At 35.5% G+C, this 14,914-nt stretch overlaps 1 long non-coding RNA gene across 1 annotated transcript; it reads right to left on the minus strand.

Moving 5' to 3' along the window:
• Positions 1 to 933: 933 nt before the first annotated feature.
• Positions 934 to 13,634, minus strand: LOC144447801 (uncharacterized). Its single transcript, XR_013482047.1, has 2 exons — positions 13,063 to 13,634; positions 934 to 12,696 (listed from the first exon to the last, which is right to left on the minus strand). It is a non-coding gene; the product is annotated as an uncharacterized LOC144447801 (long non-coding RNA).
• Between the last annotated feature and the right edge of the window lie 1,280 nt (positions 13,635 to 14,914).

A 14,914-nucleotide genomic window follows, 5' to 3' on the forward strand; every position in this document is an offset into this window, starting at 1 on the left:
ATTTGAGTAATAATGATAGACACCAGTTTACAATAATACAACCTTGGGGATACTAATAGATGACAGGGAAAGTTTGATTATAGCATCTAGTATCTCTAGGTTTGATTGTATGAGCAGTAAACTAGTGGGAGTGTGTATTTTATGATCCAAATCACCATTTTCCACACCAACAACTTGTCATTCTCCCAGGTCACATGCACACACATGCACCTTTGGTGCAACTTTGCCTTATATTCAGTGGTGATAAAGAAAATATAAAATGGTACACACATTTGCACAGACAATGCACCAAGAACAGCTTCAGCACAGAAATCTGAAGCAGGATGAGGGCCAAGCAACGTGACAGATCAGTCTAATACTTCTTATGGATGTGTGGTGGAGGGGGTTAGGCCGATCACGTACTAGTGGGGCCCCTCAGGCATAGGTTCACATAGCTTGCCAGTTCTGCCATTATAAGTAGTTCAATCACACAGCAGACTCCCACAGAATAGCACAGCAAATTGGGGAGCAGACTCCCACAATAGTATAGCAAGTTGGGGTCATCCATGAAGGGGGGGGGGGGGGGGGGGGCAAATGAAAGAAAGTCCAGCTTTTATCTCAAGCTCCGGGGCAAATAAATGAAAGCCCAGCTTTTATCTCAAGCTTGGGGGCAAATGAAAAAATCCAGCTTTTATCTCAAGCTTGGCTCACGAAAAAATTATCAATGAGGAAAAACTGCAAGTGTTGAGAATGGCTTCAGCACAGAAATTCACATCTTTTTAGCCAAAGTGTACCAGGAACAGCTTCAGTACAGAAATTCACATCTACATTTTTAGCCGAACTTCATCATGAACACTTGCATTTAATCTTCAAGGATAACTCACTTACATACTAGTATTTGGGAAGCACACAAAACAACTCAATCATACAAAATTAGTCACAGAAAACATTGGATACAGTTTAATTGAACTTTATTGAATTGCCAAAATATGAAATAACAAGTGGTACTGTGTAAGGTACGTGGTATCAGAGCTATGCTGCGAGCCGGACACCCAACCCTAACTCCCATGCCAAATTAAAGCCAAACATAGTGGGAGGGGGAGGTGCGATTTCCCAATGCTCTGACCAGCCAAGGTGTTGTCTCACCCCTCTGATACCAACGGATCCAAACTGTACATTCATATGATATTTAGAGCACATGTTGAGGTCTGTCGGTTTTTATTTAGATATGCTATTATCTTTTTGAGCATTGTTTGACTTTTTTTTTTGACGTCAAGTTACTTCATTTTCGATAATTTTGCTTCTTAAGTTTAGTGTTTAATATTGTACTGGTCATAAGACCTTATATGTTACAAATACATATGAGTATATGGTCCTGTCATATTTTTAGCTGTTTGTATGCCATTTTCCTACTTTAGTTGTTTAGCACTTTATTAAGTTATTGGCTTTACATGTTTGTCTACTAAACTGTCTGGTTGCTAGCATATATGGATATCTGCAGAGCACAAACCGAGATTTGCAATTCTTTATATTTTTAATTTATCTGCATGTATTAATGACATAACGTTTTTTTTTTTCAGTTTTGCTATAATGAAACTTTTAATATTTGAAATATTCAGACTAGCAGTTATATGAAATCTTAGAAGTGCAAGAATCATTGCAATGATCTAGTTTTGTTAATCAAGATTAGAGCTAGATTTCTGGTTCAAGTTTTTCAACAAATTTGGCCAAATCTAGTGATCAATGTAATTGGCTAACACTTCACTTTAAAGCATTTTGACTTCACAAGCACTTTAGTTTTCAACAAATGACAATTCAATTTTTAACAGACCATGACACATAATTTTAAAGTACAAGCCCTACAATTTCTTGATTATTAATTACTATTACTGTGATAATCTTATATGGAATTTAATTTTAGAAGTATAGCGTGACCTGTTAAAATCATCTCTATTGAAGTAAACTTAAAGGAGCCTAGCCTAGGCTTATTATTGTATTATGACTTGCATTTTCTACTTGCAAATTTTTTTTTACTCAATTTTACATTCAAGAGTTATACTTTTGTAATGTTTAATCTGTCTTCTTTGTGATATTAAAATTCAGTAATTATTCTCTACCTTGACATACATTTCAGTTAATGAAACTGACAAAATTTGTGAAAACTTAGTTGTCAATGTTTATGTTGGTCAAATGTTTCTTTACGAACTAATCTCGTCTAGGTGATCAACTATTGGCAAAAAATTGACCTGCCTCCAGTTCCAAAATTATAACATATATTCACACTAGACTGCCTACTTAAAGTTTGCAAAGGTCCCTGGGGCTAATATTTGAATACAGTTTAAGCTAATCACGTAACAAAATCATATCAAAATGCTGTAAAAATCATATCAAAATGAAGAAACCCTAGATATTTTCGCTACGATAATTTTTGCAGCTTGTTTTTTTAATGACTAATTACCAGACTGGTATGTGTTCATATACAAGAAAGCATTTTAGTCACTTCTTAATTTCACATTTTTGAGTTCTAGCAAAAAAACAAAACTGATGCTGTAGCGAAAATTTCCAGGTTTACAGTACATGTCAAAATGTATGCATACTTCACTACTGTGGTAGCTTATATACCGATTATAACACTTGGTAAATTGCTCTACACAACTTCCTTATTTAAAAGGAGAAACTAGTTTTCAACTGGTAGTACCATGTAAACCCTATATTTATACATAGTTTGCAATTTCATTTGCTCACAACTTAAATCCACACCCTTTATAGATATACGAATAAATCTAACTCTTCAGCTGATATATTCCTGTAAATTTTGCAGAAATGTATTAATTTGTCCAAGAATGATAGACTAGCATTATACACTCTTTGCACGTTTTTTTTTTTTTTTTTTTGCCCAGAATTTCTGAAATGAATCTCTATTACTTGCTCGCGTGTCTTACTTTCGTGTCTACACTCTAAGGTTTGAGGCTGTACTATTGGCAAATGAGTTGTCTACTTAATTTGTAGTAAAAGGCTGGCAAATAGTGTCATGACATTACTCTTAGTATCAACAAAATACTAGTAAAAGCTTAGATTTCCTATTGAACCAAAACTTCAAAATGTAGTTAATCATATAAACAAGCTACCTTTCTACACCCTTTCAATTTGTGCATTTTGTTTTAGTCTACTAAAATACGCAATATTCAAATTTATATACATAGGAAAATACACTTTGCTTTGCTCTTTTAACTAGCACTGATTTTTTTCTGTTCAGTGTTAAAAATTTTACTAACATTTTGAGACACAAAAATTTTTGGCATTTCTCATGGACTAATAATAATCATGTACATTTTTTAACATTAACATATTTCAAACATGCTAACAAAAACGACAACACTAATGGTTGATTTATCTTTTTAAATTAAATTAAATTAAATTAAATTAAAATAAAATATAAACTACTTTTGAATAGAAAATAGCAATTCAACACAACTGACTGATCAACATTTACAAAGTTGAGGGTTACACTATTTGTGCATTAAAACTACATTTGCAAACATTTTTTGTTTCATAAATTTGAACCTGTCCATTCGGTAAAGGAAAAAGACATTTTTCATGTACATAACACGTTGGTTAACTTAATATAGCTTATAAGAATACTGTGATGAAATAATCTATTTTCAAATTGATAAATGGAATCGGTTACAATATTGTCTTTGTAAAAAAACATGATTCACCACCCTTTCAACATTAAGTTGTGGGGTTCTGCACTACATTTGCACAAGAATGTGTTTCCACAAATCTGAACTTATCTATTTGATAGATGACAAATATTTCACAAGTACATTGGTTAATGTTGCATAGCGTATGTGAACGTTGTATTATAGTTAAGTTAACAATCTATTTGGACAAAAAGAATTGCTTTTCAATACTGCAATGCACATAGGCAAACATTATAAACTGCTATCAACATATAAGGCATTGAGGTTAGCCTAAGCTAAGTTTGCAGAAACATTTCTAGTAGTTTCACGAATCTTAACTTCATTTTACTTAGCGGAAAAACGTCAAAAAAGCAACATGTCTTTCACAAGTACATTGGCTGATGTAACAGCTCCGAGCGCTAATAACATTGAAGTTGTATACAGCATGAATTAATCTAATTTGGACAAATAGAATTGGTTACAATATATTGTTTTGCACTTTAGCAAACATTTTAACATCACCGCATCAACATTTATGAAGTTGTGGGTTACATTTGCACAAACATTTTATGCGTTCCATAAATCGGAACTTGTCTATTTAGTAGATGACAAATATTTTTCACAGTACACTGGTTGCCATATAACATAGCTTGTTGTTAAAGTTGTAAGTAGTATGAATTACCAGGTAAGCATTTGGACATAGATTTGGTTACAATATTGTTATGCATGCATGTATACATTTTGTAATCTATAATCACTTTTGTGATGTAGTTATCTGCTAAAACTGTAATACAAGTTACTGAGCAAGTTTGATAACATAAATCAAGCAATTTCACACAATACATAGCAATACAGAATGACATTAACAAACTGCAATGGAAAACAAATGCCACAAAGACAAAGAAGCTCTGGTCTTAGTTACATTTTTTTTTTTTGATTCACTTTCTTTTCCTTTTTTCTTTTCTTTTTTTTTCCTTTTTTTTTGTTTTTCATTCTTTTGTTTGACTTTTTTTTTTGCTCTCATTTTCTCTTTTCTTACATTTTCTGACCAGGCTGGGCTCATCTTTTCATTTTGCAATTTTGGCATAAAAATCTTACAACAGAATGGCATAACTGCATCAATAATACACCTCAATTTTCTAACATATTTCTCATTTGTATCGGAACAAGAATGATGCTATAAATCCTTATAAAATTATTTACATTCCATTAATAAAACAATAATAAATACACCATTGGTTCTGATACCATTTCAACTTGTGACATTATTTGAAGAGTACAGATTTTAGATTCTACATAAATTATTTCAAGTTGATTCTACTACTATTATAGATCACATAATTCATAAGATGTTTTTTACTGGAATGCATGAATAGTTCAAATTTAGCTTTACTTGACAAATTTGGTTATTCATTAGCTGCTTGCAGACATATCATTGCCCTGGTTATGGGTATCTTGACATAACTTAATCTTTGTGTGTGGTTATGGAACTGCATCTTTGGTTAAATGAACTGGTGGTTATCATAGCTGCTACACTCTCCTGCTCTTTCTACCGCGACAAATATATCATACTTCTTTCATGTGCACAACTCCTTCTTTAACAAAGGCGACGATTACTGGCAACTTCAAACAACTTCAGAAACTACACACGATTTCGTTGATTAACTTGAGTGTATCCTAAAACAATTGCATTCACTATTGGATGACCCCTCTCTCTCAATAGATGCTATCGGTAGTATGGCCTGCGATTTTGCTTCACTACCCGAGTGTAATCCTACTCTGGTATGTATAGTCTAGACTTTTGCTGGTATATTCTGATATCTGAAGTATGGCCTTCAACTTTGGTTTCACTGCCTGAAAGCAACTGCTATGCAGTTCTCAACTGGCTGACTTTAGCTGGTACTAAACCTTGATAATTTCCCCTACAAGGATTTATCAATACTGCTTGTTGACATCTTAAAGATAGATTTATGCATCCTATTTGAACTTTGGCTGCTACCCCTGGCTGCTACCCCCTTCTGGCTTCCCTGGCTCTTCTAGGATCTCCACTTTCTCCCTGGTTCCCAACACTGCTAAGCTGACTCGATTCATGCTACCCCTGTTTCGCCTCCCCTGCATCTTCTAGGATTCCCTGGACCTGATCACCTCTTCCCCGGCTCCTCAATCACTAAGATGAACACATCCCTCCATATCTAAATAAACACCATCTCTTCCGAACAAGACCACACATCACCCAAGCACACATCTATGGACCATGAAACACCTCCAAGGTTTTGCGTAACAGCGGAAATTGATACAATTGTAGCCACCTTTCTAATCTATACAAGCCATCTAGTAGTAATGTGTATCTGAAACAGAACAAATAGTCCCACCCAACCCAGCTCTTCGTCCAAATTAAGTATAAGGCTCCTTTTCTTTTTCACCCTTAGGCAAGTGGGGATTGAGAATCAACATCTTGGAAAACTTGAAACTCTGTAAAAGGACAGATTTGCACAACACCAAAAGTTGGGGGGGGGGGGGGGGTGTTTCAATACATTTGGAAAAGTGAAATCAGTACTCAATTATCAGCTACTATTGCTTGTTTTTCTTTAAGGTTCACCATTCGAATTTCCAATAGATTTTAACTAAACTTTCAAATGTTACACTTCGAGAATCTCCTTTAACAATTGGCATTTAAAAAAACAACCAAAGATTAGATTTCACCTGTACTCGTTTTCTCTAGAAGTAATTTACCATCGATAACTTGCGTATGATGCACTTGGGATGTTTTCTCTATCTGCACTTTTAAGAGATATAATATCCAGTCTCCACAAACCAGTTTAGCTTGAAGCCCTATGATCGGCAAGGGGGAAAAACACAACGGGGAAAAACACAAACCGAACAAAAAAGCAATCCATTTGATTTCACTGATCACGTTTTCGAGTCATTTCCATTTTTTGTTTTCACGGTCACTTTTTCATTTCATTCTAAAATCTTCCTGAACAAATTTTTTTTTTTTTGTAAACCTATTACTTGCCTTATGCATCCACCACTGTGTAGGAGATCATAGTTTTACCACAGCATGCCATTTTTTTGCTTCACAAGCCACAGACAAGACTAAGTAGCAGCCTTTAATCACCTTGCACCTTGGATTTTCAGTACCTTGCCACTTTGCTAGCAGTTGAACAACCTACAGCTGAAAGCAATAAAACCCTATACACACTGGCAGCTAAGTAATCACACATTCACAATTTCAATTTCCAGATGGCAATTGGTATTAGCAGGTTTGATCTGCATTTTTTTTTTCAATTTAAGCTTGTCTATGCAATGTCCATTTTTTAATTTCACAATAGGTATTGGTAACTTTGTTGATCATTTATAATGAAAGCACACTTGCAATACTTTTAATTCCTGATAATTTCATACCTGACCTGATGTTTTCGATTTCTGTGATTTGATGCAACAACTCGTATGACAGACATGATAAGACGCAGGCGCAACACATCAACCTCGGAGAGGACTTGACATATAATATATCACTTTGTATTCTTGATGGTCATCTTGATCAATGGGTTTTACCTTTCCTCCAATGGTTAGGATTCGGATTTTAGAACTGTAAACAACAATACACCCTACACATATCCCATACCACTACTGAGCTACATATTTCAATATTTTAGGTGTCACAAGTATCGGTTACAATTTGGTATACAATATATGAATATTTCCACACTTATTGTTCACCTTTGCTGAACGTCTAAAATGAATGATTATTGATTTCTTGTTGAATCACTGAATATTATAGTTTAAATTGTATATATATTATGGAACAAAATTTTAAAAACATGACAAACTCAATATGCACAATAACAAACTTGCCTGTCTGCTTCAGAATAGCAGGATTTTACACATTTACGCTGGATTTTATCTGGGACATAATCACACAATTTGTTGGCATCATGTTTACCCGTTGGACAGGACAGAAGCGGACCTGGGGAAGCGGCATACCACTTGGCGTCGACAGTATTTTCTTGATAACAAGTTGATAGATACCCTTACAACCGCATGTCTTAATGCTTAAGATTTTGAATGGCTGAAAATAACAAAACAACCTACACAAACCAAAACACTTTGCTATGCACATGCATATTTACAATCAAAACATTAATGTGGGCCAATCTTGCCCATGTTATTTTCCTCACAGTCAAATTTGAGGTGAAATTGTTTAAACGTTATTTCCACTGTTTTTTGTTTTTTTCTCTTTTTGGTAGAATTTTTTTTATATATATACTTAATTTTTTTATGACATCAAAACTTAGATTTTACCTTGACCTCCACACTTAGCACTTTTATGGCGATACATTTTCTTTGGCTGGATAGAATATTTTCCTGATACACTGGGGAAGGACTTCAACTACTGTTGCGTCTGATACTCCTTTTCTTGCGTATTGTCTTGCTTATATGCGGTTACTTTGCCTCCAAAACTTTGATTTAAAATACTGCTGATTTGAACAGGAAACAACAACACAACCTACAAACATCCCAAGAGCTAAGGGTTTCACCATGAACATTTTAGCTTCGCTAGTACAGCAAGTGGTCAGTCAACACATCCTCAAACCAGGTTTGCATGCATAGGAATAGATGCAGAGTTTGTAATTTGTGATAGTCAAGCTGTCAAATATCATTCTTCTTGTTTCATGGAGGAAAAAATTACTGCAACAAATCATACCTTGCCTTATATGTCGCGATTTTCTTGGTTGACGCAATACTTTTCTGAATGAGACGAGTTTAGGGAAAACTTTTTCAACACCATTTGATACAGTAGGCATTTTCATAACCATAGGACTGGACTTCATGGTCGATAGTGTGTATGCTTGATAATTGACTTTATCACAAGTTGACTTTGCTTCATTTTCTCGAGCCCGTTTTGACAGGTACAGCTGAAAACAACAATATGACCTACAAACCAAAGCGCTATCCATTCACAGACACAAAATTATATTTGATCATTATGCTAAACACCATCACATCTTTGTTAACATAATTTGAGATATTTCTAGGAGTTTGAAGATCATGTAACTAACTTAATGACTTTTTTTTTTTTTTACCATTTTTACACATTAGTTTCAAGGGAATTGATTGCATTTTCTTTTTTTCTGAGAAGACAATTTGACGGACCAAAATTTCATACCTTTTGTTTCAGTGCGTTAGTTTCCAACTTTTTCTAGAATAGAAGAGCATACTAAGGACTCGAGGTAACATCACTTCAGAGGTTGGTAATTCTGTAATACTGCGACCAACTTTTCAAATCAATGTTTGATCAAATGCCACTATGCAGTCTTGATCCAAGCTCGCGATTGCTACTCGTGTAATATTCATGGTTGAAAATGATGACTGTGAATACCTGAAATGACAACACACCTAACACGCGTCCGACTATATACACCCTTCAAACAAGCAAAACTCATGTCATGAGTCACTACACAGATACATCCATCAAACGCCAGTCCCATCCCCAACCAAGTACAATACGGCAAACAAAGTCCCCGCCTCTAAATGATACAAATTAATTTAACAGTTTACACTCATCAATTTTGTTTACTGAAAGAAAGTGGAAGACTGTAGTGGAATCTTGCTTCATTTTAAAATTTGTTGGACCATTATATGTTGATTATCTTGAAATATTCGGACCTAGTCATTTTCAAAAAATTGGTTAAATCTTTAGAACTTACTGCGAAATTTTCATTGTTAATGTGCTCTTCACCGGGAATTTCAGTTACCTACATTGCATAAAAAAATAATGGAATACAAAAAGCTGCAACATGTTAGGTTCCCACTCCCATCGTGTTCTACTACCAGCATTAGAAAATCTTGACAGCCCAACCCCACAATGTACCATTTATTGTTTCTTTTCGAGATGATGAACCACCTTTATAGAAATTCTTGGGTAAATGATGTTGTTAAACACTAGTAGATTCCAAAAAAAAGGTCTAGAAATTATTATCCTACCATCGCATACTTCTATGTCTTTGTCAACTGTAACTATAATGAAGAGTAAACGCCATTGGCACAAAGGAAGTCTTACTGGTTCCCATAAATTTAGTCAGTCTTGTTTAGCCACTTCGTTCATCAAATATGTCATCACAGTGGTCTCCACTTGTACGACGTTGCCGTTGCCTTGTTAATAGTTAAGATTTCTAGGATCCTGAAGAGTTGCTGTCCTCTCACCTTTAGAACTAACAAACTGCAAGCACAAGCAGTTAGGTTACATTAGCCCTCCCCTCCCACCCACATTATTTTAGCTTTCCCATGTACAAACACAAAAGTTCAATTTTAAAGATGGATGAAAAAGCAATCATGGCACTCATAGCATTATTAATAAGCACTAACAGACTTCATATTTTCACTCCATTACAGACAATATTTTCACTCCATTACAGACAAGCACATTTAGTTGGGAGAAGTTAGCAAACTACAGTACCATTGTCATACAATTTGATGTCACCGGATGAGTGCACTTCATGTTGAATCTCTCATTTTTAAGGACAGGCAAATGGTAACTCACATGACCTTGTACATTGGACAATGTCTTCTGGTTTAGAAACGCACCAGTATACCTACATTATACAAGAAATCTAAAGGAAGAAAACTATTAACCCCCCACCCCCAATCACATTACAATATAAAAATATCCAAAACAATCATTTCACTCAATTTCCATGAGGAAAATCCAAGACCAATTACAAAGTTGTGAATATTTTGAAAAGCCTAAATAGAAAAATCTAAAAATGATCAGTTTATTATTAAATAAAATTAATTTTCTTTCTAGCATTTCAGTTTTAAATAATAAAATTCCTTTCAATAACTTTCGCAAATCAATGCACCTGTATAATAAGGAATGAAAGTAAACCTTTGGAACTGTATTAAAAAACTAATATAATATTTAGAATACATCTCATACCTATGGGTCAGTGATTTCAAAATACGAAGTCATGACGTGATGATTTATGCATTCCTGTTGTGAAGCTTGCTTTCTGTACTTTAGAGGAAAGGCAAGACAGAATAGAATGGTTAGATGCCCACCCCCATCCCACTTCACATTGAGCCCAAAGAAATCTATTGAAAAATTCAAAGTTTACTTGCAGTACCTAGAATGCAAACCAAAAGCATGTAGAATGATTTAAAACTAAAAATTAAATATAGCTGCTGGCACAGTCTACGAACACAAACACATTGGCATGGTATTTTGCACAGCGGCATTCATGTTTTTTGACTCCATAAATGAAATTTAAATCTGAACACCTTGCAGGAATGTCTTGACCAGAAAAAACAAACATGCGTAGCAACAATACTTACTCTTGAAAGAATTAGCCGGTTAATTTTAAATGTTACATCACCTAACTTAAGTTTCTTCTTCCCATGTTAGTTAGAAGTTATAATATATTCAGCGCACATCCTGCTTTTTCAAAATATTGACGCATACCTTCACATTAGCTATCTGGACCAATAACTGGCTTTCAAAACTTGGCACATTTACCATCATTACTTGAAAAGAGCATTACTGGGAGTCAGATTCACTACAGAGAGCCTGGCGCAACTTGTCATCTAGTGGCATAGATATAGGGAAAAATACACCAAAACACAAAAGGAACACCAATCTATTGGAATATCACATCTATGAAATTTACTATTTCATGCAGTCAGATGACGTTAGTGCTGATTATCAAGATTTTACAACAAAATCACTGGAATCGATTAGAATAACAGAACAGCTTACTATCATTAGCATTTCACGCGAAAATGGAAACGGCATGGTGCAAAACAGATGGATATTGAACAGAAGCTACTTACTACTATTAGACAGTACTAGCACTTAGTTCACTTACTTAGTTCACACTGTTTATTTAAACCAATACCCTTGGTTGATATTTGCTGGGGCAGGTTCCTCGCTTACATGTAAACAGCCCAATGCAGCTAAAGATGACTTTCTGAGAGTATTGCATGCCATACCATGGGACTCTCCACAATGCCTAATGAAGGGGATCACAGTTGGAACAGAAAACACACAAGCAAACATCCACAATGTGCGAGCATGAGTAATCACAATCTTCTTACACACTTCTATTTTAGGTGGTATTCTTGTGAACAGAACAACATCAGATTCTACTTCCTTTCTCTTTCACCGATTTGTAATTCATACTTGTGGTAGAGGAGCTGGTATTACCTGAAACGCGATCTTTTCAGTTTGGGGCACGAAGCTAGTGGACTGTACACATCACTTGCTTTGAAATAGAGGTTACCTTAGTCACTATCTTGTGAGTGGGCGATACTGGTCTTTGGACACTAATATTCAATGCTTGCAAGCACCTAGAGGCACAGATGAAGAAAAAGAAAAAGAATCCACACACAAAAATCCAACACACTTTTCTTGTTAGAAGAAAATAAAGCAAAAAACTGATCCAATCACAATGAGATTTGACAAACATCAACAGTTTTTCAGACATTCATGAACAGTGCTCTTCTATAGATTACACACTTTGCCAGTCACAACAAAATATGAACTACAGAGGTCATGCTTACGATACCAGCCAACTGTCCACACAGTAGCAAGAAGTCTAGACTTGATTCAGTGCTTCCATGGTCTTGATTATAGGCCATACCATACCACAACCGTGTTTACGAACCTCAAGGAGCAACATACAGAAGATAGGTCAGTTATACCCCTCCCCACCCACAAAACAGATCCTATACTGAGCTATAGGGGTCTTTTCTCTGTTATGTCATTTTCCAGCCTTTTACTCTGACTAGACATAAAGCAGAACCTGTCATCTTCCCTGACTCGGTAAACACGGCATCCCTATGGTACTTCCTTTGTATAAAAACTTCCACTTTCACAACTTATTCTTGTCAACTTCTTTACTCTCAATGGTAGTTACTTGAAGATAGACTCTTCTAACGTTTCTACCTTAAGTAGGTTCAATTCTCGTTTACATCTCTATCATATCCTTAAGCTCTGAAAGGTTTTCATTTGCTTCAAATCTCAATATGCATTTGCCTGCAAGTGAAAAAGAACGAAAAGTAGATGCTTTAGAACTTAGAAACAATGGTTGGTGGAGGGGGGTCAGCCAATTGAAATGAATCATCGATCTCTGATGTGAACTCGAGAACGCATTGAGCTATTTCTGATGTAAATTGTAATTACTCCGGATTCACTTTGAAAGTTCAAATACAAAAAAGAAATTCTCGACGTACGAAAACTACCATATTTGTAACATATTTTTTCGAAAAAGAGTTAAGCTTTAGTACCCGGATGGAGTGACGCCGCGTCAGTTCACATGACTTCAAGGTGCGGCGCGTCATGGCGTCCATAAACAAAAACAAACTCATGAGAAACTGTAAAATTTATAAAACATATATTTACCTGACATTTTCTTGCATCTTCGGGTGCTAGGACTTCAACACGTTGCTTCCCTACATTTTATCGACTAACTGCCAAATGATAAAAGAGCAACATACAAAACATATGTGCGACACAAAGCTATCATGCTTTTAACGACGCGACGATTATTTTCCCATGCGAAGCGGCTACTTTTCAAGTCAAAAAACCCACTTTACCCGTCCAGTGAATATAAACTATGGTACATAAAGTCGATCCAACAAAATCAGAACACAAATTTGAAACCATAATGCAGAGAAATCGCAAATAAATATCGAATATTTTTAAACAGTCCTATCTGATCTTTGCACAGGTTCGCCTCTTCAACCTGGCCAAAAGTCTCGCAGTGGCTGTGGTAACGGATGTTCTGTGTTTTTATACCACAAGAAACCGACTAGCTCAAATATTCACTCGCCATGTAAAAAGTAAATCTTACATTTACATATCGGTACAGAGTGATTAAAGAAAGTATATATTTATTTCTTACCTAAAAACATGTTAGAGAAATTTTTATACAAATTTCATAATGAACTGATTGTGTACCAGAAAAATCAAGTTCAAAATCTCGGATAAACAAGTCGTATATGCGAACTAATATCCTAGAAATTCCAGTGGCGAGCCCTTACTGCTCTTGTTTCGACCAATCATCTCGTAGTTTTATTTATAGAACAAAGATGACGCAAACACAAGCGACGCGTCAGCAACGTTTTGACGCGCACGTAGCTGTTTTGAATGGCTGCCATTGTCCATTTGTTTATCGGCATAAGATTACTTATTACCATATTTGGAATATGGGGAATGACCTCGTGTGCTGAATATCATGAATATTCATGATATCGGCATGCTGTTCTAGAAAGAATCGTGTAAACAAACAGCACCATGCGGGTGTGTTCTAGAACCGTGCCCTTCACACACACAGAAGGTTTACATATTGCATGTACATATGTGCATGTAATATGATGGGTTCTACAAATCATAACTAAATAAAAACAATGTATACATGTGGGCCTACACTACCACAGTAAATAACGGGGAAAACGCCACTTACGAGGAAGAAATTGTAGTTTTCATTACACATGTCTGTAAAAAGTGATGACAACAATGTGTATGTTGTTTTCCTAAATAACATAAAAAGTGCGCTTTTTTGGACTGCAATAAGCTTAGAGTTTATCATCTTTCCTTTCACGAACGGATCCCCATTTGTCATGCTTGTCACGCTTTATACTCGGAACATTGTTGTTCATGTCACGAGTCTCGAATTCAACATATTCATCTCACGAGGAGACGTGATGTTCTCAACCTCAGACAAGCAGACTCTCAAACTCAGATTTACAATGTAGGTAGAATATAGACCCTAGATTGAATTAGAATTAGAACCCCAGATTAGAAATTACTAGTACTAGAACATGACACCATGCACCACTGACAGTGATGGATTCACATGGCCTGGTTGTTTTTGTGTTTAGGCCTACATAGCCAATGTGTTATTTTGTCTTATGCATACGTGTATACCCGTAGTATACCTCTATGTCATGTTACATCCATCGCTTTTGAGATTGTAAAAAAATGGCGGACCTAAATCAACTTATCCACACCTATGCGATGTATAATTTCTTGCGACGTGTCACGTGATGCATTTGTGATCATTGTTGGCCATCGTTCTCTATCTTACAAATGTAAGATATCCAGTCTTCTACGGGACGCGATTCCCAACTTACTCCGTCTGTAAGCAGGACTATATCTTATTGTGTAAATTATGAAAAAATGCAGTAACATACACCAGAGAACAAAATTCATGGTGGCTCATGGTCGGATTACTCGGTTATTGTTGATGGAA

This window comes from Glandiceps talaboti, chromosome 2 (genome assembly GCF_964340395.1).
Source record: "Glandiceps talaboti chromosome 2, keGlaTala1.1, whole genome shotgun sequence".
Lineage (NCBI taxonomy): Eukaryota > Metazoa > Hemichordata > Enteropneusta > Spengelidae > Glandiceps > Glandiceps talaboti.